This window comes from Podarcis liolepis (genome assembly GCF_965112155.1).
Source record: "Podarcis liolepis genome assembly, chromosome: 1".
Classification (NCBI taxonomy): domain Eukaryota; kingdom Metazoa; phylum Chordata; class Lepidosauria; order Squamata; family Lacertidae; genus Podarcis; species Podarcis liolepis.
In genome coordinates, this window is record NC_139554.1 from 67573982 (window position 1) to 67598496 (window position 24515).

Sequence of the window (24515 nt, forward strand, 5' to 3'; positions counted from 1 at the left end):
TTGGGTCACGAAGAGTCGGACACGACTAAACGACTAAACAACAACAACACACAAGGAAAATGCTACCAGAATGCATGCTCTCCCCATCCACTTGGATAAGCTCCCCTTCTATCTTCACCAGGATTTAACTCATGATAAAAATAAAACCATTACCTACACTGACTAAAAATGAGCTTGGAGACACACACTGAACCCAGTTTTAAAAAACATTTTCATTCTGCTCTTCAGGCACACGAAGTGGCTTACAGATGAATAAAAAATATCTTCCCTGCCCTCAGAACACAAAAGGTAAGTGGGGTGGAGGGGGAGGAAGCTCACACAACATCCTTAAAAGGACCTGCAAGGATGTAAATCATGGGTAGGCAAACTAAGGCCCAGGGGCCAGATCCGGCCCAATCGCCTTCTCAATCCGGCCTGCGGACGGTCCAGGAATCAGAGTGTTTTTACATCTCTGGGATATTTGTGGGGCATAGGAATTCGTTCATATTTTTTTCCAAAATAGTCCAGCCCCCCACAAGGTCTGAGGGACAGTGGACCCCCTGCTGAAAAAGGTTGCTGACCCCTGGTGTATACAGTTCAGGGATGAGGAGGTGCCAAAAGGAGATGGCGTCTCAGCAGAACTGATGGCGTGGACCCTGCTTCCCATCTTTCCACTGCTGCAGCCAGATGGAATAGCTACTGCTTGGAGACAGCTGAGGAAGAGCAAGGCAGCTGGTCTCTTAGGTACGCCTATGCTTCCCATCTCTGCTACTGTCTGATGGACAGTCAAAAAGGGAGGCAGGGAAACACACTCCCGGGTGATATCTATGCTTTTTCAGCTAACATTATGCTCCAGAATTAGCATTCTGTACTCGTTAGCAACTGATTATCTACTTCTGGCTGTCCAGAAATAGGTTGTATTTAATGTTTTTGAATTTCATATATGCTACGCAGTGCATAGAAATCTGAAGTCTATGGTCAGTCTTCTACAGATTACAGTGGTACCTTGGTTTGCATACGTCTTGGTTTGCATACGCTTTGGATTATAAACACGTCAAACCCAGAAGTGTGTGTCCTGGTTTGCAACCTTTTTTTGGATTGCAACCCAATTTTTTTGGATTATGAACAATATTTTTTTTTTTGAGGCCCCATTGACGAAAGCACGCCTTGGGTTACAACCCGTTTTGGTTTACAAATGGACCGCCAGAACAGATTATGGTTGTAAACCAAGGTACCACTGTACATGAACAACTCTGGATAGCAGCCTTGTTTTGGGAAAGCAAGAATAAAGTTGTTTTCCAAGCAAAGATTAAGACATTTGTTTGGTGATTCCCATCATGGCCCTATAAATTGATTTTTCTTTTTTTAAGCAGGAACCTGAATACAGTGCTACATGAAACACGCAAAATAGCAGACAGCAACCTATTGACTGCTTTACAGAATCTTCAGTTTTATTTTAAATGTGCATATAAATTACTCTATTACAAAGAGGTGCTAGAAAAATATCCTGTCAAACTGAGGGCAGGACACATGTGAGTTATGCTGGCTCATATCGAGATACACCTTGATCCCAGCTTTGAAATGATAATGCACTCTGAGTAAACAGATGAAATAGCTAAGCAATTCCTGTTGTTCAAGTTAAGGAGGTGGTTTCACATTGACAATACAAATTCAGACACCAAAGACATTGGAGATCAAGCTGAAATTATTAACATGGTAAGAGCACATGGACTGGAATTAAGCCTTCCCCACATTACATGCCAACACTTAAGAATTAAGGTTGGGGGTGGGGGATAGGCAGCATGGTAGGATTATTTCATAGTTCTTATATTTATACTTTTCCAAATGTCAAGAAACTACAGTATGAAGAAGAATGGTGAGATTACTGTATTTTTGGAAGTTTTCCAATCTCTTTTTGGGGAATATACCCTGTCCTCCTTTAAGTATAAGCCAAAACTCTGCTGTCCTTTCACAACCTGAATAGGATACACTGGTCTTGCTGTTAGGGATCACTCCCTCTTACTAGAAATACACATGTGGCCTCTAATGTGGTCAGTCTTAACCCAAGTTTCAGAACCAGCAGACCCATCTGACCAACAAAGCAATTGCATCCAGTCTCAGGAATTAACAGGTAGGGTTCAGATACATTTCACCAGTTTCTTTAATATGGAAAATAAACAGTTTAAGAGTGGAAAGAGAGATTTGGGTATTCTAACCTTATATCCAAGTTCTGCATGTAATTCCCAGTTGATAGCTGCTTAGAGACTTTATAAGAGAGCTAGCCTGTGGAACATGTCACTGCTTGGAGAGTAGAATGGACAGAGAAGCTGCCCATTCCTGCTTCAGCATGTTGTGTTCAGACACGGACACACTAAGGTGTAAAAAGAACACCTGCTTTGTTCTTTGAACGTACCAAGACTACTAACCCTAACGTTCTAATAGCTCAGTCAGGTTTCTCTATTGGCTACCCTTGCCAGAACATCCTCAAAGCCCATTCCAGGAGTCAAAGGGATCCCCTCATTCTACAAGACAGAGATGTTTTGCCACAGGCCTGGAACCATCATTTCTCAACACACTTTCTTATGCAGGCCCACTCTCCTTTACACTAGGAAGGGACTTTATCAGATCCATCAAATTGCTGTTAAGGCTACTGCAGTTACTAATCAAGCAAATACCGTATTTTTCACTTTATAGGACACACTTTTCCCCCTTCAAAAACGAAGGGGAAATGTGTGTGCGTCCTATGGAGCGAAGACGCCACAGCCCCGCGACCCTCTCCCGGCTGGAGAGGTGAAGCGCAGCTATGGCAGGAGCCTCTACAGCCCCGCGTCACCTCTCCAGCCGGGAGAGCGCGCGCGGGGCTAAAGCAGCCCCCCACGACCCTATCCCGGCTGGAGACATGACGCGCGGCTTTAGAGGCTCCTGCCATAGCCGCGCGTCACCTCTCCAGCCGGGAGAGCGCACGCGGGGCTAAAGCAGCCCCCTGCGACCCTCTCCCGGCTGGAGAGGTGACGTGCGGCTATGGCAGGAGCCTCTCTGCTGCGCCTTTCCGCTGCTCCCTGACCTGCTCTTTGGGGCTGGTGGTGGGCTTCCCCCTCCCCCGCCAGCCCCAAAGAGCAGGTCGGAAGGAACCTGAAGCCTGGAGAGCGAGAGGGGTCAGTGCACACTGACCCCTCTCGCTCTCCAGGCTTCCAAGGTAGCCGCCTGAACGCACCTTAAACGGCACCTTGTTTTAGAGCGGGAAAACAAGAGGGGGAAAGTTCTCCCCCTCTCTGTGCAGCGCCTCCTGCCGCTTCACTGAAGGGGCGCTGGGAAGAGAGGGGGAGAATTTTTTTTTCTTGTTCTCCCCCCTCTAAAACAAAGTGCGTCCTATTGTCCGGTGCGTCCTATGGTGCGAAAAATACGGTACACTCCCTTCCCTATTATTGCATGTAATAGACCCTAGTTAAAGAAATCTTCAAGGCACAGAAATCTTTTTTTAATTATGCTTGTGGCCTCAACAACTGTGCATAACAAAGAAAACATAGGGTGGAATGTTTACCTATTTAAGGTAATTATTTAAGTAATGCTGACAAGTACCTTTCACTTGGTCGGAATGGTACATACATAAGGCCACACTGTGCCCACATGGTATAAGGGTTTTCCTGCTTCAAGGATCTAAGAAAACAGCCACTTTCCCCATATATAGAAATCGCTTGCACTCTCATCTTATTTCTACTACAACCATTATCCATTTTGCAGCATGAATACCTTGAAGTCTTAAGCATTCCAGAAATCAGCCATGAAAGGCAAGAGTAGGGTGGCAAATCTTGCTACAAAATCCACGTTCCACTAGACTCGATGTCCATAGGATGAAGAGGTGCCAAATTCAATTTCAAAATTACAGTATGAAGAAGTAGCTCATTCTTGCTCCACACATACAACAACATCACGTGCCCCACTGTAAGAAAGCTGAACTGCAAACTCATCTCCTATCCTACCCCTTTCTATCTATCCTAAAACGTGGACCTTGTGTAGCCGCTCCACCCATACAATTTTTAAACTAGATAATAACAAACCTCCTCCCTTCTTCCAGAGCACCCACCCTTAATATTACAGAAGTTTAACATTAATTGAACCTCACTTACTTTGGGTATGCACTTTCGGTAGCGAAGATTCACACCTTCAGTGCCTTTTGAACCACCCATTAATAAAGAACGCTCTTAGATGGACAGTCAGATACTTAAAATGCTGTTTCAAAGCACACCCAATGAAATATGAATGGTGCTTTAGCCTCTGTAGCACACAGAGACTGGGCGGATACAGGAAAATAGCACATTCAGGTTTCTGAACATCCTACACAGGATGGAAGACTGTAGGCACTTACTCAAGCGCTCCAAAAATAATGTTTAGCATTGTTATGACTTTGTGGGTGCCAGACTTTCAAATCCCTGGATCTAACAAGTGCAAGAAGCTAATCAAGCCAGGCTAGCTTCCTGAACTCCTGGGTCCAGCAAGTGTTGAAATACAAGCCAGGTTAGCTTCCTGCTGCGGTAATCACCAGGAGTGATGGGCCGTTAAGAGAACAAAGGAAAGGGGGCTTTGTGTCAGATGACAAATGGGTGAGCTTCAACTCAAGGATAGAGGGGGGAAAGCCTGAACTATGTGAGTTGAGTTATGTGAGCCAGAAGCTGGGAGAAAAGCTGCAGGCTGAAGAGGCCTCAGAGCAGTGGTTGATTTCTATTTGAATCCAAGGCTGTAGCTATGGGAAAGGCAAGACACTTTTGGGGTGTTAATGTTTCTGCTATGCCTCATTCCAAAAGGAAACAGAGACCCTGGGCAAACTCCTGGAATCGTGCACTGCTCAGAGATTGGGGTGGCAAGCAACAGTATATTTCTGGCATTTATTCAGCTCAAGTGCAACATTTATTCAGCTCAGGCTCCTACTTACTTGGTAGAATGCACAACTGAAGTCAATGGGATTTCTTCTGAGTGAACATGCATAGGATTGCACTGCAAATACAGTCAAATGCTTCAGGTTGGGCTTCTTCAGGTTGCGCATCGCGCCAAACCCGGAAGTACTGGAACAGGTTACTTCCTGGTTTAGGCGCTCACGCTTTGCACATGCGCAGAAGTGTCAAATCATGACCCATGCGTGCGCAGACACGGCGCTGCAGGTTGCGAACGTGCCTCCCGCATGGATCATGTTCACAACCCGAGCATCCACTGTAGTGTGTTCCCACTTAACTTGTAAAAGAATAAACTCTTTGGCTTCTTGACAGATTTTTATAAGTTTAAGAATGGTATTTTATGAGCCGTCAAATATTTTGGAGTCCCTTCCCCCCTCCCCCTCCCCCCCCTTAGTCACAATAGGAATTGTCGACTCTAGATGCAAGAAAGCAGACAATGAGGGTATGTATATTAAGATTACTCTTGGGAAGAATAAGAGGATTTTTCAGAGAGAGAGAGAGAGAGAGAGAGAGAGAGAGAGAGAGAGCCCTTCAGATAGTTGATGGTTGGGTTGAAGAGAGTTTTGCATCTTAATGTTAAAAAATCAACTTCAAGATGCCAGCAAATCTGTAGGCGGACTTGTTCCCTCCCTCTAGTTTCAGCTTGAATGTTGTTTCCAAACTTCAGCGGCAAACCTAGCTTAGAGACCTAATTATACTCATACCTGATATCAGCCACTCTACTGGCTTATGTGCTTATTCCTCTGCATACAGCTCTTATTGGCCAGAGAAAACAAAGCATTGTTCCTTTTTTTAAAACTGGTCCCAGTCCTCACTGTACTTTGTCCCTAAATGACTCTCACAGACACACCTGTGGAGTCCAAGCTTTATTCCTCTGTAATGAACTTCAGCAGAAAGTAGTTGCAAGTAGCAGCTGGGTTAACAAATCCATGGAAGAGTCACTGTGAGGAGGATATTGTAGGGTAAAGCTGAGTGAGGGAGCTTCAGCAGCCAATCAAAACTATTTAATCAATTGGCACTGTTATATTTTATTCATATTCTGCAACTTTTAATCTCTATTCTTCCTAACACATCTGTTGTCCTATCCTCTTCGTGTGCAGACTGAGATCATGGCATTGGGAAGGGAGGGTATAACTCTCTTTAACAGATGGACTCACCCAGTCATTAATCAGGATTATCGAGATCTTCCTGCTAGTTATATGTAAATGAAGATTTTTAACCACTCTACCTGGACATCTTCAAAGGCTTAAGAGAATGCTTTTCACTTCTTTGCTAGTAAGCACTAAACTACAATGATGCCAAAATACTGGGTCTATGAATGATGCTGGTTTAACCCTTTACCTCCAGCTACATTTTCTGCAAGTTACTTTTGCCCCACAAAGAAAAGCTTTACACACCTACAATACTATTCCAAACTAACAATTACAAGGTCTTATTTCAAAAGCCTGTGTTAAATTCAATCTGCTTGCTAAAAGGATTTAGAGTGACACAAAACTGTATGTGTACAAGTTTTTAAGTTTTCAAAGCATACAATGCATGCAATGACCCACAAATGCCTTATTATATGTGTTAATCGGTTAAGAAAATGAAGGCTTAAATTAGCAATTGACAGTTGTGTACCAACTTTAAATTTCAAAATGGGTTCATGGTGTTTCAATATGATCAGATAGACAAACATACTGCAAGTGTGCTAAATGAATGCTGAGAGACAACTAGAAAAGCTCCTTTAAGTGTTATACCAGCACAGCCAAGCAATAATCTGCAGGTTTAAGAAGTCTGAGAAGGGTTTATCTTCAATTAACAAAACCAAAGAATTTGCTTGTTTCTCACACACACACACATTTATCTCTCTGCAGAATCAGGCGATTTCAACCTCTCGTTTCCAAGTTGACTTCAGTCCCATAATTCAGCTATTTCTCAGGCCAACTATAAAGTTTCATTCATGTTCTTTAGTACTCTGTAACTTAGTCATGTATGTTCCTGAAGCTGCACAAAATTAGCATTATTTGTGAAGAAAATCATTTAAGAGAAAACAGCATATCCACAGGTATGAAGGGGAAGAAATGGAGGCAGTGAGAGATTTCACTTTCTTGGGCTCCATGATCACTGCAGATGGTGACAGCAGCCACAAAAAGACGCCTGCTTCTTGGGAGGAAAGCAATGACAAACCTAGACAGCATCTTAAAAAGTAGAGACATCACCTTGCCAACAAAGGTCCGTATAGTAAAAGCTATGGTTTTCCCAGTAGTGATGTATGGAAGTGAGAGCTGGACCATAAAGAAGGCTGATCGCCAAAAAATTGATGCTTTTGAATTATGGTGCTGGAGGAGACTCTTGAGAGTCCCATGGACTGAGAGATCAAACCTATCCATTCTTAAGGAAATCAGCCCTGAGTGCTCGCTGGAAGGACAGATCCTGAAGCTGAGGCTCCACTACTTTGGCCACCTCATGAGAAGAGAAGACTCCCTGGAAAAGACCCTGATGTTGGGAAAGATGGAGGGCACAAGGAGAAGGGGATGACAGAGGACGAGATGGTTGGACAGTGTTCTCGAAGCTACCAGCATGAGTTTGACCAAACTGCGGGAGGCAGTGGAAGACAGAAGTGCCTGGCGTGCTCTGGTCCATGGGGTCACGAAGAGTCGGACACGACTAAACGACTAAACAACAACAACTGGTACATTATATTTTAACAGTGTCCTTTGTGAACATACCATTTATGAAAGAATGCAGCATGATCAGAAAATAAGGTAAGGCAAGCCCTGCTGGTTCAGACCCAAAGGGCCGCCTAGTCCAAAATCTCGTTCTTACAGTGGTCAATCAAATGCCTATGGGAAGCCCACAAGCAGAACCCGAGTGACATAGAGCTCTCACCACTTGCAATCCCAGCAGATGGTACTCAGAATCATATGGTTCTGGTTGGGGGGGGGAGCCCTGGTTGGGGGGAGGAGCCCTGGTTGGGGGGGGGCTATCACTTGACCTCTGCTTGGTCATGTTGCTGCTACTTACTGGGCGGTAGAGGAAGAAGGGTGAGATAGCAGCATGACTGGTACAGCACACAAGCGCACCAGCAGAATAAATCTAGCACTCCCACTCCACTGATCTCACTGCTGACACACACACACACACAGGGGGTCAGGTGAGCGCTGCTGCTGCTACCTCAAATTATCTACTTCTGTATAAAGTAGTGGTTTAATTTGCCTGTTCTGAATCTTCCAACATTCAGCATAAAACAATCTATTCTCCCTGGCCACTTTCTCCAAACATGAACAATACACACACATACACTTTGCTTTACGCTAAAAGGCCCCGAATGTTGCCACCTTTCTTCAGGGTGGTGATGCACCAATTTCAGTTCTCACAAATAGAAAGGATGGAAAAAAAGACTACCAAACAGAAGTCCTAATGTGCATCTGAAGGACACTATGGCAGTAAAACATTATTCATGTCCCCATGCCTATAGCCAGAGTCAGGAATTCCATCCCAATGCAACACCATTCTCTCTGCTTAAGAATGGCAACACCGAAGTCGAGTGGGGAGATAAGGAACCAGGGGGCAGAAGATCAAGCAAACAGGCTGCTTAAATGAAGCTTTCAGCTTTACTCCATTAGATAAAGTGGTTGTAGATTAAGAGAACAATTTTACTATAAACAGATTTACTCCAAGAGTTGAAAAGGCCATGCCCCATGTATCTGGCTTTAACTCTCTCATTTGTTTCTTACAGGAAACTTCGCTTTGATAAGATTACACTAGAAATGGTGTGGGAGGGGTGATAGGTGTAGTCCTATTTGCCAGAACACACAACTATCTGATTGTGGCCTGAATCAGTACTTGCAGCAGAACGTCCCACCTGCTTCCATTGCATTCCATGAAACATAACTGGTTATATATAGGAAGCGGGGAACCTCAGGTGTGGGGCCAGGATGTGGCCTTCCCGATCGCTCCCCCTTTCCCTAGACCACACCAGCACCTGCTCCAGACTACTCTTCAGAGCCTTAGCCTTAAGGCTTGAATGAGTCCTTGAACTCCGACAATGCCTTCTTGTGCTTCTCCAGATGGAGAGGGGTGTGTGCAGAGGTATAAGTAGAAGCCACTGGTGTTTACATGGCTAAAATGCAACCTGCTGCACAAAAGCAGAAGCTATATCTGTTGCTCTGCCCTGCCCGCTTTGGTCTCTGGCACAAACTGCCACCCTGGCACAAACCCCATGTTCTATAGGGCTGCTGCCTAAAGGTGGTTTCTGCACCACCACCAGCAAGAACGGCACATGTTTTCTTTGTCATAAACTTTATTCACAAAAAAGCATATTCATTTTCAAAAACCGCTATCAGTTAAAGCTGACTTTAGATACATGCATGGATGGTGTTTTACCTGTAAATGATAATTTAAAGAACATGTGCTATGTTTAAAGAAAACAGTATTTCTGCATATGTCTCCTCAAAAGTTTGTTTGTTATAACTCTTTAACAACATGAGACTTGCAATGACAGGCATACAGCCTACAGAAACAAGCAACAGCACAATCCATCTCCATCACAGCTTTCTTGTATTTGTTTCATAGCTTCTGTGAGAATCCAGATACTAACAATTTCCACAATTATCAGTGAATTAAGTTTTGCTAATGTACCGTAGTTTTCCATGTATAAGACAAGAGGGTTTTTTTTCTAAAAAAGGATTAAAAACTGGGGGCATCTTATATATGGGTTGTGGGTAGGGGTGACTGGTGATTGGTTGCAGCTGAGAGCTGCAGATTGTCATTGGCGATTGTAATGTGATTGGTGGCTGTGGCAAGGGCTGCTGAGGATTGGCTGTGGCGGCGGCAATTGTGGTTGCTATGTACTTCCACTGTTGGCGCTTGAGTAGACGCTTGTAGCAGACACAAGTGATCGTTAGCGAGCGGTGCAATTGATTGCAACTGTCGGGTTAGCGATTTACTGTATCCTCCTCCCCCCCCCCAAAAAAAGCTCAAAAACAACTTTGGGCCATTTTCTAAAATTGGAGTCCCCCAAAATAGGGGGCATCTTATACAAGGGGGCGTGTTATACACGGAAAAGTAAGGTATGTTCTCTAAATAGTAACTGAAACTATGTTGACATTTCAACACTAATCCCATCTGAGTCGACCTACTGAAATCGGTGCACTTCGATATGTTTATTTCAGCGGATCTGCGCAGAGTATGATTGAGTTGGATGCTACCCACTGTAGACCCTATGTTTCTTGTTATGATCCCAGCTGCATGCGCACAGAGAGACTGCAGTGGAGCCCCAAAGAGCCTTCTTTTTCCTCCTCAAACTCAAGTGCATTCCCATTTGCAGCCCTGGATTGAAAAGGAAGTGCTGGACAGGGAGGCAGGAAGTGTACCAGGAAGTGCATCCAGCATGCATACTCCAGGCAAGGAGGAAGATAGGCCCCAATTTATTGATGCCTTCTCATGTACTTCCTTCATGGTGAGAGATATGCATCCTGCAATTGCATAAGTTAAAGATTTCTTAGAATTTTTAACTCAGTATTTGCCATGGATGGAACATTACTTCAGTAAAGTTACTATTCAAAAACAAATGCAAGAAAGAAGACCTGTACGTCTGGGCTTTGCAATGAATGCCTATAGCTATGCTTTTATAAATTTGAATAAGTATTGTTTATAATTTGTTTCTTCATACAAGACACTTTTCCAGCGCAATTACCAAGTGACTCAGCCTGTAAGGGCAATAGGACACTTACATAGCCTCTCTCATCGAGAGAACAATACTTTGCATTGTTAATTAGGGTTTAGCATCCCAGGCAAGCAAGCCTTGCAAGTCTTATTTTCATATATAGAAAAACAGGAATCAGATCAAACAGGTTAAGAAGCTTGCCCCTAGTGAGCTGGTAGAAAACAAGGAGAGAGAAGAGAAAGACAGCCAGCTGCTGGGTGACCTTGGGCCAGTCACACTTCTTTGAAGTCTCTCAGCCCCACTCACCTCACAGAGTGTTTGTTGTGGGGGAGGAAGGGAAAGGAGATTGTTAGCCACTTTGAGACTCCTGAAGGGGAGTGAAAGGCGGGATATCAAATCCAAACTCTTCTTCTTCTTCTTCTTCTTCTTTTCCCTCCACTGTGTTATTTCTTACCACACCAATTCCTTAATATATAAAACCCTGGAATAAATAGCCAACAAGTACTCATAATTGGAACAAGACGTTTTCTGCTCCCATGACTCTCTCTTAACTCTGACCTGAAGTGGCCATCTCTAATGGTGAGAACGTCATTCAAATTCCACTCTCAAATTGCTTCTTGGCTGCGATTATTGGCCTGGATGCCAATTGTAAAGATAGTTTACGTACTTTGCTGCACTAGCATGCAATGCAAGTATTCCGTATGTGGCTCTTGAGCACACTGACAGCTATGGCCCATGTGTTTCTGCTAGTACAAAGCTCCTAAATAGGGTTAAAGTTAGAACTTAAAACCATTTTACCAGTCACACACACACACACACACACACACAGAGAGAGAGAGAGAGAGAGAGAGAGAGAGAGAGAGAGAGAGAGAACCCTGGGAATTGTAGTCTTGTACAATTGTAACCTAAATTAACTGGGTGGTATGGTAGATCAGACTGTTAGTTACCAATGGTAAATTAAAGTTGGAATCTAAAGATAAGATTCCAACCTACCTGTGTCACTCAGGAGAGATATCCAGGATCCTTTGTTTTGCATTTTTCAAAACAATCTCTGCTTAAATACACACAATACATATAACAACATAATAAAGAACACTTCAAACACTGGCACTCCAAAGCCAGGGTAGATAGCAATGGGGTAGCATATCTAATTAAGCCCAACATGAGAGAACGAACTGAAGAGCCAATGAATTCAGAGAGACCCATGCGCACTGAATTTCACAAGTCAGTGATAGCATCGCATTCTTGCAAAATATTTACAAGCCTGATGTTGAGCAAGCATTGTGACAGATTAAGTACTGCTGCAGATTATTGAGCAAACCTTCCTGCCATCAGTGCCAAGAGGAAAGATTGGTACAAAATACCATCAAATATCATCATTCATTCAAACAACAAAACAAAACAAAACAAAACAAAACAAAAAGGCCTCTCTTTAGAATTATCTCCACTTTACTATGAATCTTTCAAGGAGCCATGGAATGAGGTGGGTTTGCCTGTTTAAAAAGTCACCTACTCAAGCAGCTGTTGTTAACCTTATTCAGTAGGGAAAAAAGGCTGTCAGCAGATCTTATTTAAGTAACTGGCAGGCATAAAGGAAATACCACCTGCTGCAGATTTTGTTAAGGATCTTAATCTGTGCTTTTTTCACAGCATATGGAATGAATAATATTGGTAGGTATAGTCTGATAGTATTAACATGACACAAAATACTAACAATATTTTTTAAATGATGCAGCACTAGAACAATCAAGGGTTGCCATATTTCAAAAAGTAAAAAGGAATTTTTAACACGGTTTCTGCTCAGCCTTCCACTATCCACCAAAAGACTCATTCAAAGGTATATTTGCAATGGAGATATCTACACAAACTCTGAAGTCAGAAGAACAGGAGTAGAGTCCAAAGTGCAAATTCTTAAGCAACTCAACCTGTGTGAGCTCCTGTAGGAAATTACCGTACCTGATCCACACTGCATAGATGAAGGTGCAGACCAGAACTTAACTATCCACCAACTTTTGAACTTACAGGAACATTGTGGGGGTTTATTGGCAACTTAATGATAAGGAAAGTGCGAATTTAAATACACATTTTAAAATACTACTTTAAGAGGGGTTTTTTAAAGTACAGATTAATTGAGAAACAAACGAATTGTGGGTAAAATGTGAGTGCGACAGACCAGAAAATAGGTGAAAAAACAAAACAATATGTGGCTGGAGTATGTACACCTCTTAAAGGGGCAGAAAGCCATCCACAAATCCCCACACTCGTAGTGCAGTGAAGACAAATCCAAGAGGAACTCAGATGGACTTGAAGAATCAATCTACACGCGCTCCCCGCCCCCAACTGCATATGCACACACCTCCTTAAATAGACACACAATTTCACACTATGCAGGGCACACACATGGTCAAGTAGCATGCTGATAGGAAGACTAGCACACAAATGCATCAACAAGTGCCATCAGAAATGCTGATCACATTCCTTTAAAGTTCAGTTTCTCGACGCTTGCAAGCCACTCTTCCATCTTCAATGTATTATTAATTGATGGTGATTATATGGACTTTGCAGCATGTATTAACACAAGCCATTCTCCTTGGAGCAGCAGAAGAGTTACACTGCCCATTCTCCTTGCCATGTTTTGCTTACATTTTTATTATAGGGATGTCCCACTTCTGTGGCTTAGTATACTATTAAAGCTCTCCTTCACCCATAACAGGGAACAGCATGCTTGCAACTGTCTGTAAACAATCTCCGACTTCCCGTCCACACCCAGCCGGCTTCTATCTACATTCCTCATCTACCGCACCTCATTTTTCCCTTTAGGTTCTAAAACCTCTCTTCGGATGACCTGTCACTTTTAGGACACTAAGAAATGTGCCACTAACACTTCAGGACGTCTTCGGTCACATAAGGATTTGGGACTTGCATAACACAACTTAATTGCCACATGACCCCCAAGTTTAGCATTTTTTCCTCCATGTATATGATTCACATAAACACACACACACCCTGCCAATCAAAAACACTTCCACCACCTGACACAGTGGCCTGCAGTCTTCCAAAACTTATGCCAAAACAGATCTGGTGGGTTGCAATGCTACACCCAGTTACCTGGGAGTAAGTACTACTGAGCTCAATAGGGTTTACTTCTGAGAAAACAATGTACACAGGCTCTCCCAACCCACCCAAACCTCTAATACAAATACTGTATGAGGAACCATCGGTTTTGCGACACTGCCTGCTCTCTTTATACTCTAACCAGCCTCATCAGTAACTGAAAGGAAGAAAAACTCTACAATTAAATGCTCTGATCGACTTATAAAAACTTATCTTTTTAATATCTATCGAAAAAGCTCGGGATCTCCCCCTAGTTTTAAAAGCAAGTCCAAGCAGCGCAGGCTATAGCAGAGCGTGTGTCTCGAAAGCCACCTGTTCTTAAGCCCCAAGAGCTGAATTGAAAGAGACCCTAAAAGGTGCCGGAGTGCAAAATAGTTCACATCTGAGTAACACAGCGAGAAAGAACGAACACCCACACAAGCAGGATTTTCGTTTATTTCCGCCTCTGCCAGGGATGTGGCTTTGGGGTTGCCTATACCACGTCCTGTTTCTTCCTTTCTTTCAACGCGCCACATTTTTATCTGTTTGACGAGCGGTTCTCTGTCTTCCCCCTCTCCCGCCCTTTCTTTTTAAAGAAACAAGTACTGTACGCCCAGATCCCTTTCTCCCCCGCCGGAGGCTTCCCGGGGTTCCTCGAGGCAACGGCGTTGAGATCAGATCCGCACTCCGGGTGAATTATTTAGCGCTGCTCCCGGGCGCCTGAGTCCTGAACCAAACGCCACCTGCTCCGCCGCGGCCAAGGGCAGGCGAGATAGAATTGCCCAGGGAAGCCAGGGCTGAGCCGGCGGCTCCGGGCAGGGCGCAGCCGCGGGAACCGGGACGCCTCCGGTCGGGAAGCGCGCCCGGACCTCCTTACGCAAGAACCCAAGCGCCAAACGCGCGCGCGCCCTCCGGTGACTTACCGAGAGCCCCCGCTCAGCATGTTCCCTCAAAGGCAGGAGAAGCCGTCGGCGCTCCGGCTTCTTTCCCGGGGGGCTCCGCTGGGAGCCACGCACATGCCTTCCCCTCCTTGCGCGCGCGCGCGACTTTGCGCGAGGCTATACGCGCGGCACTGGCTGCCGGGACTATCTTGCTCGCCAGCGCTGGGGCTGGGCGTGGCTCCAGGCGAGCGAGCTCTCTCTCCCTCGGCCAATCCGAAGGCGGCCTGAGGGAGTCCTGTCAGCGCGAGCTCGCACGTGGGAGCAAAGCAGGGAGAGCTGAGGCGGCTTCCTTTTTTATTGCGCTCTCTCTCTCTCTCTCTCTCTCTCTCTCTCTCTCTCTCGGGCTTGAGAGAAGGGCTTCGCAGGAAGGAGGGTTTGAACTGGTGGAAGAGCGCAACCCTAAGCCTGTGAAAGGCAGAAAATAGAAGAGGCTCCCTTACACCGAGTTAGGCCATTGGGCCATCTGGCCCAGGTAACTTTTTCGGGCCAGCGCCGCCTTCTCGGTTCCATGAACTCATCCCCAGTGCCCCCCTTACTCTGCTGCACTCGATCCAAAGCATTATTTAGAACAGCGGTTTGCACGACCCACTAAGTCTTCATTAATTGCGCTCGTAGTCAAAATCCAACTGATGAACTTGATCCAGCGATACCAGCTTTTCAGAGTCTGGTAGTATTCATTTACACCCACCCTGCTGCCTTCTTGCATCTTACCGCCCTCCAGGGGGCGCTACTGTCCACTTTGGGAACCAGGGATCTGGTTTGTCTTCCCGGTTCCAGGCAAGGATCTTTCCCAGGAGAACCTGGAGATGCCATGGATTGGACCTGAGTCGTTCTGTATGCAAGATACTGTATGTGTTGTGTCACTGAACTATGTGGTCCCTCTCTTAGGCATTCAGTGTATTGGGGCCACTTTATGCCATAGCTGTCAACCTTTCCTTTTAAAGGAAATTCCCTTATTCCAAGTAGGATTCCTCACAAGAAAAGGGAAAAGTTGACAGCTATGCTTTATGCATCCAGAAAATGCACTTCAGATCAGTGATTGAATTTTTCAGCTTCTCCATAAATTAACATGTCAGGGGCCAAACTCCTGACAAGCTAGTTTTCTATACATACCCACCTCAAGGTTCAGAGCAGGCAAGCCATCTTGGATAAAATATTGTGGGGGGCCAGGTAAGCCCCACCCTGCATAAGTGATCACATGATACAGTGTGCACACACTATCTGAATGGGAATGCCTATCAACTTTGTGGAGGCCTGGCCCCTTCAAATATTTTATAGTGGGGGCCGAAACCCCCGTGGCCCCTAGTAGTTTGCTCTTATGTTTTAGACATAATCTCCCACCTGTAGCCTGAAGTGGTACAGTCCAGGAAAAGCTTTGTTACTTGATTCTGCTAAATGTATAAACTGGCTCAGCTGCATCCACACCATGCATTTAAAAGCATATTGAAAGCATATGACTTTGTTAAGGATGCTGAGAATTGCAGTGTGCCCTTTGGGGGGTAAATCATGGTGCCCAGGATTCTTGTGGGGAAGTGGTGTGCTTTAAATGTAAGGAGTGCATAGAGCCCTGCTCTCTAATAAATGTGGTTAGGAGCTGCAGTTGTGCAGCCTAACTCAATGCATTTTTATTCTAGAGGAAGCTTCACTGAATGCAATGGGTTTGTTCCCAAGGAGGTGTGCATACGACCATAGTCTTAAATGGGAATCATTTATCTGTAACCATATCTGGGCACTAGCACTTTAGGTTTGGATCAAAGATGATATACATGTCCCACTGTATGCCATTATTAAATAGACCTTCTGGAAGATGGGCTTTCGCCAGAAGTAACTCAGGAAGTAAGCCCAAACAGGAACTCTCTGGGAATTCTAAGGAGGCATGTACACAATTATGGTGCAAGTCTAATTCCACAGATGTTCCATCAAAGTCTAAAGGGGTACTTAGGGAGTAGAAGGTCTATCGCTCATATATAAATTCATTTAAATATATGTGTATTTACAATTGCAGCTTGAAAAACATTAAGGCGAAGCTAGCTTGCTTGCCACATGGCAAATAATCATAAGTGTAATCCATCATAACTAACTTCCACTAACATTAGCTTTGCTGGGACATGGATAGTAGAGTTGAAATGAAAGTGGAGGGGGGAGGAATCTATTCAAATTTGAAATAGCATTACTTGAATGGCTCAAAAAACTTTGTGACAGAAATCAATACAACTTATATAATCATACTGAGAAAACAAGGGTCACAACAAACCTTTGTTCAGAATTAGTGCTGTTCTCGTGTTGCAGTAAAATGTATTTATTAGGTGTACCCTGCACTAGTTACAATGACATCTCCAATCTCTATGTTCTGGATTTGGAGTTCTTGCTTTTTGTAAGTCACATGAAATTTAAGGACATTGTTTCGCTTAGTAATGTTAACTAGTCTCTGAAACAAAGTTGTTTACTGTGATCATCCATATCTTGCTTTCATTGTGGACAATGCTGAGAAACAGGTGATAAAATTATCCAGCTATTTGTGGAATGTTTCATATTATCTCTTCCTAGAAATAGATTAGAAGCATTCGTATTCAATATCACTTCCAGACAGAAATAACCAGTTGTGAGCACAGGAATCAAGGTCACTTTTGCAAGATAAGTTGTATTTAACAAATCACCAGCTCTTATATTCATTTTATTCTGAAATATTACAAAGTTGAATCAAAAACAAGATAGTCATAGCCATAGAGGCACATAAGTTCCCTGCAAACTAGAAAATCAAACCAATACAACTTTATTAGTTTGTACCACTCTTAGTGTGCTGTTGGTTTTAAATGTTGCATTCTGAGGAAGGAGTGGAAAGAAGGAAGTTGTTTTTGGGATGGCAGCAAGGAAGAATGGTGAAGGGGCAGGAGACTTAGGTATGGTTACAAGAAGGAGAGCTGGAAGCACAAAGGTCCAACGTAGGAGCATGATGAGAAATAATAGCAGAGAGATAAGGTGGGGCAAGACCATTGAACCCTTCAAAGCTGGACAGGGCAAATAAGCTGGACAGAAAAGAGGGGTGTCGCCATTTGAGAAGTGGTATTGTGTCACATGGTCCAATTGGCAATAGATGAATTATTGTAACAGCCGAGTTTTGGACAGAGGTGAGAGGCTTGAGGGAAGGGGAGGCAGAAGAAAGTTGCAGAAACCAAGGCACCCAGAACTGTACTGTTGCTTTAGCCAAGGAACTAGAGAGAAGGTCGCACAGTTTAGAAATCTTATACAGTCATACCTCATGTTACATTCTTTCAGGTTACATCTCACGGCGACCTGGAAGTACCGGAAAGGGTTACTTCCGGGTTTCGCCACTCGCGCATGCGCAGTAGCGCAAAATGACGTCACGTGCATGAGCAGAAGTGGCGAATCGCAACCCGCACATGCGCAGACACGCCGCTGCGGTTTGCACTCTTTTCGTGTTGCGAACGGGCCTCCGGAACGGATCCCATTTGCAACCAGAGGTACCACTGTACAGGGAAAAGTGAAATGACTTGTTAGGAGGATGAAAATGAGGGGCAAAGGATAGGGCTAAATAAAAACATAGAGCCAACACATTGTGCCTGGTCAACAGGGTTGGGTGGATGGTGACCCTGTCAGTGGATATGAGTGATTGGGAAGAGAATGACTTTGCAGGAAATAGTAGTTCAGCCTTTGCCATGTTCGAGTATGACTGAGCTGCTGGAACAGAAATAATAGAACGGAACAGCTTGATACCATCTGAAATCCACAGGAGTTGATGAGGTCACCCATGACAGTATATACTGTACAGTAAGAATTGCACAGGGTCCAGAGGAGAACTTTGAACTGAACCAACTGGGAGGGAAAAGTCTGTGGAGGTTGGGGTGTGTGGTTTTCTGTATTTGAATGACTACGCTGCTAAATAACAAGACAGTGTGTTGAGATAAGAGCCCTAGAAGCCTAAGGGATAGATGGGATCAAGGAGGAAAGGGTAACTGTAAGAAAGGTACCAGAAAGGTGGATGAGAATGAAGTGAGATCAAGAAGCAATTTAGTAAGGGCAGTTTCAGTGGAACAGCAGACCAATGGCAGTCAGGACTCAGCAGAGGAGTTAGGAATGAGTAAATCAAGGCAATGTAAGTAAACAGCACATTTCAGAAGCTCATCTTCCCAGTTTACTGGTAGTATTTGAATCTATGTGGAGTTCCTCTACCCACCCAATCTTGCTATTGAGGCCTTCCAGTTGCTGTTACACTTTGGCTGATAGACATGGTCTTCCCAAGTTTGCGTGTGTTCCTATAGCTAGAGATAGCCAATGTGCTGCTCTCCAGATGTTGGAGTGCAACTCCCATCATCCCTCCCATTGTCTATACTGGCCAGGTTACCTCTGCTGGTTGCCTCTGCTGTAGCTTTTGGTTCTGATATGCTCTATTATCCTACCTCCTGATTTGCTTTTGGGTTGTGACTTTAATTCTCTCCTTCAACTCTGACCCCCTTATGTTACAGTAGGCTCCTGTTTCATATCAGATTATTAACTTGAGCTCAGCCCTGATAGACAACATGATGGGTATTTCTTCAAGAGATACAGAAAAGGAAATAAAGATTTAAACCAAAAACAATAAATTTCCTGAACAAGTCTGATTTATAAGGATTCGGGTCCATGGGAAGTTTCTTCTGACTTCCCTATAAACTTCTGTCCCAGCTCCAAAAGAACTCAGCGTTTGGACTGTGAAACTATCCCAGCTAGATAAGTAGCCTGTCTAAAAACAATGACTTTCAACGAGACTCTTGAGGGCCTCCTGCAACACCTACCCACAAAGATTGTACTGCAAAATAGGGGAGGGAGCGGCAAGACAAGAAAGAGCTTACAGAGCCTGGAATACTTACTTAATGGCCTGGTTAAGCCTCTGTTAGAGAAGTGATAGCTAATAGTTCCCCACATCAACCAGGAAATAGCTGGACATTCCTCTGCAAAGTGAGAACCATTTTGGCTAAAGGGTATGCCTCCTCCCACCACCAGGGGTGCTGTTACCTAGGTGTCTGTGAAAGAAACAAAGGGGGAAACTGCCATTTTGCATCAAAGACAGGTGAGAGCGAGAGACAGAGCACTAAGACTGGGTTCTGTAAGTATCTTAAGGCACTGAATATTTCCAAGGAGATCTGGTGTGGGGGCAGTGGACTTGGCTCTTGACAGGGCCAGCGTGTTCCTTTTCACCACTCAAGGCAAAATGGGAATGTACTTTCCTGCCCTGCTGCAGCATCACCCACCCCACCACCTCTGGTGAAGAAGAAGCACTGGCATTAGCTGATTTCCAACAAGATCTCGTGCACTCTGTGAAATCGCGTGAGACTTTGGTGAGATCTCAGTCTCACCAGAAACTGGCACCAATGTCAGCACTGTTTCTCTGCCAGAAGCACAGGCAGTAGGGTGGGCAGGGTGCCCTCGGGGGTGCTGCCTTGGGGTCTTCTGCCGCCCAGGCCGACTGCTTCACCCTACCTCATGAGTGGGCCAGGCCAAGCTGGCCCAATTAATCTGTGCTTCTACTTATGCTCAACCTGCATATTTGAAATTCATGCAAATATAGTATTAAACACAATCAGTGATACCCTTCAAAAGAAAAACCTGGGTAAGGGCTGCTGTAGCCCTGGAATTTCTCACCTGCCTGGCAAAAGTAAGGTGAATATGACAATTTACATAACAATTTAAAAGTAGATGGGATCAGAAAATCAGCTAACAGCAAGTGACTTATGGGCCTGGGCGATATATCAATATCACTTGATGAGTGGTAAAAACTTTCCACGTGACCAGGTTCCCCCAGGCTGCATTATTCTCTGAGAGGAAATGACAAGTAAGTAACATCAATTTAGCATCCTAAAGTAATCCTTCTCTTTCTTACCTGTCTATAAAAGAACTTGAAATACAGGCTGTTGCTTGCAAGAATAAACATTTTTAAAACTGCCCTATGTTCTGCCTTAGATCTTTCACAGAGTTTGTAATAGTTGAGCTTACGGTTATCTGATTGTTTTGTGAGAACAGCGGAAACAATGTTACGTATATCATGTAGCTGTTAATAGGCTAAGATAGCTGAACATTAGTCTCTGCAGAGGCAAGCTGCATTGCAAGACTCTGAAAATTTGTCAACAAAGTGCCTCACATCTCTCTATAATTCTTGTGCTTACTGTCTCAGATTTCAGTAACCAATGAACTAGGATCCCATTCCATAAGAGTTGTCCAGCAAAAGGGGAACCCAAGATACTCCGAGCTTGCCAGAATGGTCATAACAGTGGGCTGTGTGGAAAACCCAAAAGTGCAACAAGTGAGTTTGGGTTTGGGTTTGTTTTTGCAACAGCTGAAAATTAAGCTGTCAGGCAACTGCTGCATTCCCAGATGAAACCCTAGAGTAGGAACTTAGTATATTAGTTGGCTGAATTATCACTGTATTATTTACACTCCTGGAATCTATTAAAAGTGCCCTTCAGGGTTATTTCAAACTTAGCTCGAAGCCTGACCTGTTAAACTTCATACTCTTAATGACCTGAACTTAACTCCTTACCTCATGTGTAGCTTATCCCATACTTAGGATAATATTTTAGTCTATTATGACAATATTATAGCTGAAACAGTTGCAAACAGAACATTGCTCAAACCATGTTTTCAGTCTGAAGTTCTTTAAAGCGTTCTTGAAAGTTCTTGAAAACTTGGAAGTGAGTCTTATTGAAATCAATCCAAGTAAATACCATTAGGATTGGGCAGTTAGCCTTCTTTGGGGCTGAAAAGGGCACAGCATTATGTGGAAAGCAGGTGGATCCATCCTCCTCAGTCTCCAATGCTGACTGCTAGGGATGAGAGAGAAACTGAAATTAGTTTGCATTTAATTCACACGTCCCTAAAATAAAATAAATTATACAAACTGAAACACAGCCGTCCTTCAAAAGTTGCAGTCTGCTGAATTTTCAGTGTAGTTCTCCAATCACGTTATGCATATATTACTGAAAATAACATAAAGGACACATTCCAGCCAGGCAGAAACACTCAGGGTGGGAAACAGAGGCAGTGAGGGGTGTGCCCTGAGGAGAGTTCTGAGGGTCAGATACAGAGGCCTGACAGGCTGGGCCTGAGGTTCCCTGCCCCTGCCATCAAGGGATGAGGCTGAATTCGGCCAACAAGTCCCGCTCAGAGAAAGTCCTGCCCTGCTGGCATAACAGGGTTTCACCTCTCTCCAGAACAGCCCCACAGGGGGAGGAGAGAGGGGAGGCTGTCCCATCTAGCAAGCCAAAATGCTTGTGCTGACGGAACGATTGCCATAGCACTATGCTGAATTCCTTCCATGGACTTTCTTCCTCAGCTAATAAATAGCAGCCAAGTTGTAAGTTAGGTATGCTGCCTGCATAAACTGTGCCCCGTCCCCCCAACTTGCAGCTACATGAATAAGATTAGATTAATCATTGAGATTGATCTACATGAATAATCTTAGATTAATCACTGAGACTGCCAGTGAGTCACAGAAAGATTGCAAAGGGGGATGGGAATACAAAATGATGAAAATTCATCCACACTCGTGCCTTATCAAGGTGGGGGCCACTTCAGCATGGCCCAATCCCATGTCACAGCAGTAAATGGGATACCTGGGACAGTTAAGTGGTCCTTTCCCAGGTAATCAGATCCAACACCTTCCTTCCAGTGGGATACAGTGTCTCTGAGAAAAACTCCTTATGATAAACACTGCCTATGTGATAAGCAAATGACCTCAATATACAGGGTATTTTTTTATGGAGTGTCACCATAGACCTGAAAGAGAGAGAAAACCCCTTCTTTTAATGTTTTAAGTGTAACTGCTGCCAGTGTTTGTATTTTAGATTATTGCTTCTGGTAGTTTGATATTTGTTCTCTTACTTTTTAATTTGTATTGTTTTTCTTATACTGTGAAGCTGTGCTGAGTGTCCTATGGGTAGAGAACTAGGGCAGAAATTGTTTTACATGTGGTCATGGCTATATCATAAAGATACCCCACAAGCCTAGAGCACACTGATCATGTTGCAAGGTATGCATGTGAAGGAGGACTCAGGATCTCTGCAAAAAAGTAAGTCCCACAGTGAACTCAGTGGGACTTGCTTGTGAGTGACATGTATAGAATTACTTTTAATCAACCCCTTTCAGTATTTCTAACCAAGGTTGTTTTATCTTTCAATTTTTTCTTTTCATTTCAACTTCCTTATTTAATCCATTATTAAACAGGGGTGAGCTTCTGCTTCATGATTTCTAGCGCTACTAAGATACTAAAAGAGTTGGAATTCATCCAGTTTATAGTAATAACATGAGCCAACATGTACATTTCATTGTGAACCTAAACAGATAATGTTTAAGTAGATGCATAAACCCAGCCATTTGGAAAGGACATTTCTGTTTATTCGATAGCCACAACAATCAGCATATTGTGAGGGGGTTTTTGCGTGCTGGGGGCAGGGGGATTAGGCTGTATGCCTAAATCCTTTTATAATTGCTGGATCCAGCTAGGATTCAATTGCTGAAATAGCTAGGCCAGCTTCTTGGTGAGGTAAAAGGTAAAGGTAAAGGTACCCCTGCCCGTACGGGCCAGTCTTGCCAGACTCTAGGGTTGTGCGCTCATCTCACTCTATAGGCCGGGAGCCAGCGCTGTCCGCAGACACTTCCGGGTCACGTGGCCAGCGTGATGAAGCTGCCTCTGGCGAGCCAGCGCAGCACACGGAACGCCGTTTACCTTCCTGCTGGTAAGCGGTCCCTATTTATCAACTTGCACCCGGGGGTGCTTTTGAACTGCTAGGTTGGCAGGCATTGGGACCGAACGACGGGAGCGCACCCTGCCGTGGGGATTCGAACCGCTGACCATGCGATCGGCAAGTCCTAGGCACTGAGGTTTTACCCACAGCGCCACCCGCATCCCTTCTTGGTGAGGTAGTGCTCCCCTAAAGTATGGGTAGTGAAGGTAACAAAGGAAATGGTTCCATGTCATACGGCAAATGGGTGGGCCCCTGCTCTCTCAACTAGCTGTTAGTTAGAAGGACAAAGGCCAGAGTTGGGTGTGTTGATGCTTGAGTCTCTCCACTGTAGGCTCAGGTTGTAGGAAACTGAACCCTGGGTAAGCGCCTGAAACCCCTGGCATCTTACAACGATATTTATTTTTTTTAAAATGGCCTGATTTACACGTAACACCGAGACAGACTATGGCTTGGCATGAGTCCTCATGGAGTGGCCAGCCTCTTCTAACCCTTGTGCTTGAATTGCAAACGGGATGGTACTGGATTTATCTATAATATAGATATTTAGGGGTCAGCAACCTTTTCCAGCCGTGGGCCTGTCCACCATCCCTCAGACCATGTGGTGGGCCAGACTATATTTTGAAAAAAATATATATGAATGAATTCCTATGCCCCACAAATAACCCAGAGGTGCATTTTAAATTAAAGGACACATTCTACTCATGTAAAAACATGCTGATTCCTGGACCGTCCGTGGGCCTGGTTGAGAAGGCGATTGGGCCACATCCGGCCCCCAGGCCTTAGGTTGCCTACCCCTGATCTATATAGATAAATTCCCCAACATTCAACAAATAATCCTCAAACAAAGAAACTAATCCTTTCAAGCTCCAATGAATAAAAACAATCGTGAGTTTTGAGAACTGCAATTTCAATTTCAAAGCTAAAATTGTTTTTCTAAGTGTTACAAAAATATCCATTTAGATTTGAAGCACTCTTTTAAATCCATGTGTATTAATGCCTCAGGCTGCCAGATTACATTAGGGACAACATGGGCTGGGGAACTGTGGTGCCTTTCCAATTGTGACTTGCATTTTGTAGAGTGGTGGTGTGAGGAAACAAGACAAAAGATATTTCCAAATATGGGATATCTGGCCATCCAAGCTGTCCTCAGCAAGTGATGTTATATCAC

At 44.2% G+C, this 24515-nt stretch overlaps 1 protein-coding gene across 23 annotated transcripts in view; it reads right to left on the reverse strand.

The window, feature by feature from the left end:
• Positions 1 to 24515, reverse strand: part of MICAL2 (microtubule associated monooxygenase, calponin and LIM domain containing 2) — a 185209-nt gene that overhangs the window by 135011 nt on the left and 25683 nt on the right. For 5 of the 23 annotated variants that reach the window (XM_083476264.1, XM_083476259.1, XM_083476261.1 and 2 more), the window contains exon 1: positions 14595 to 14758. The exons of 15 other annotated variants lie outside the window; for them this stretch is intronic. The gene's annotated coding sequence lies outside the window, so the exon portion shown is untranslated. Of the gene's footprint in view, positions 1 to 14594; positions 14765 to 24515 lie in introns of those variants that run through there. 3 more of the 23 variants (XR_014519403.1, XR_014519404.1, XM_083476271.1) reach the window with 3 other exon arrangements.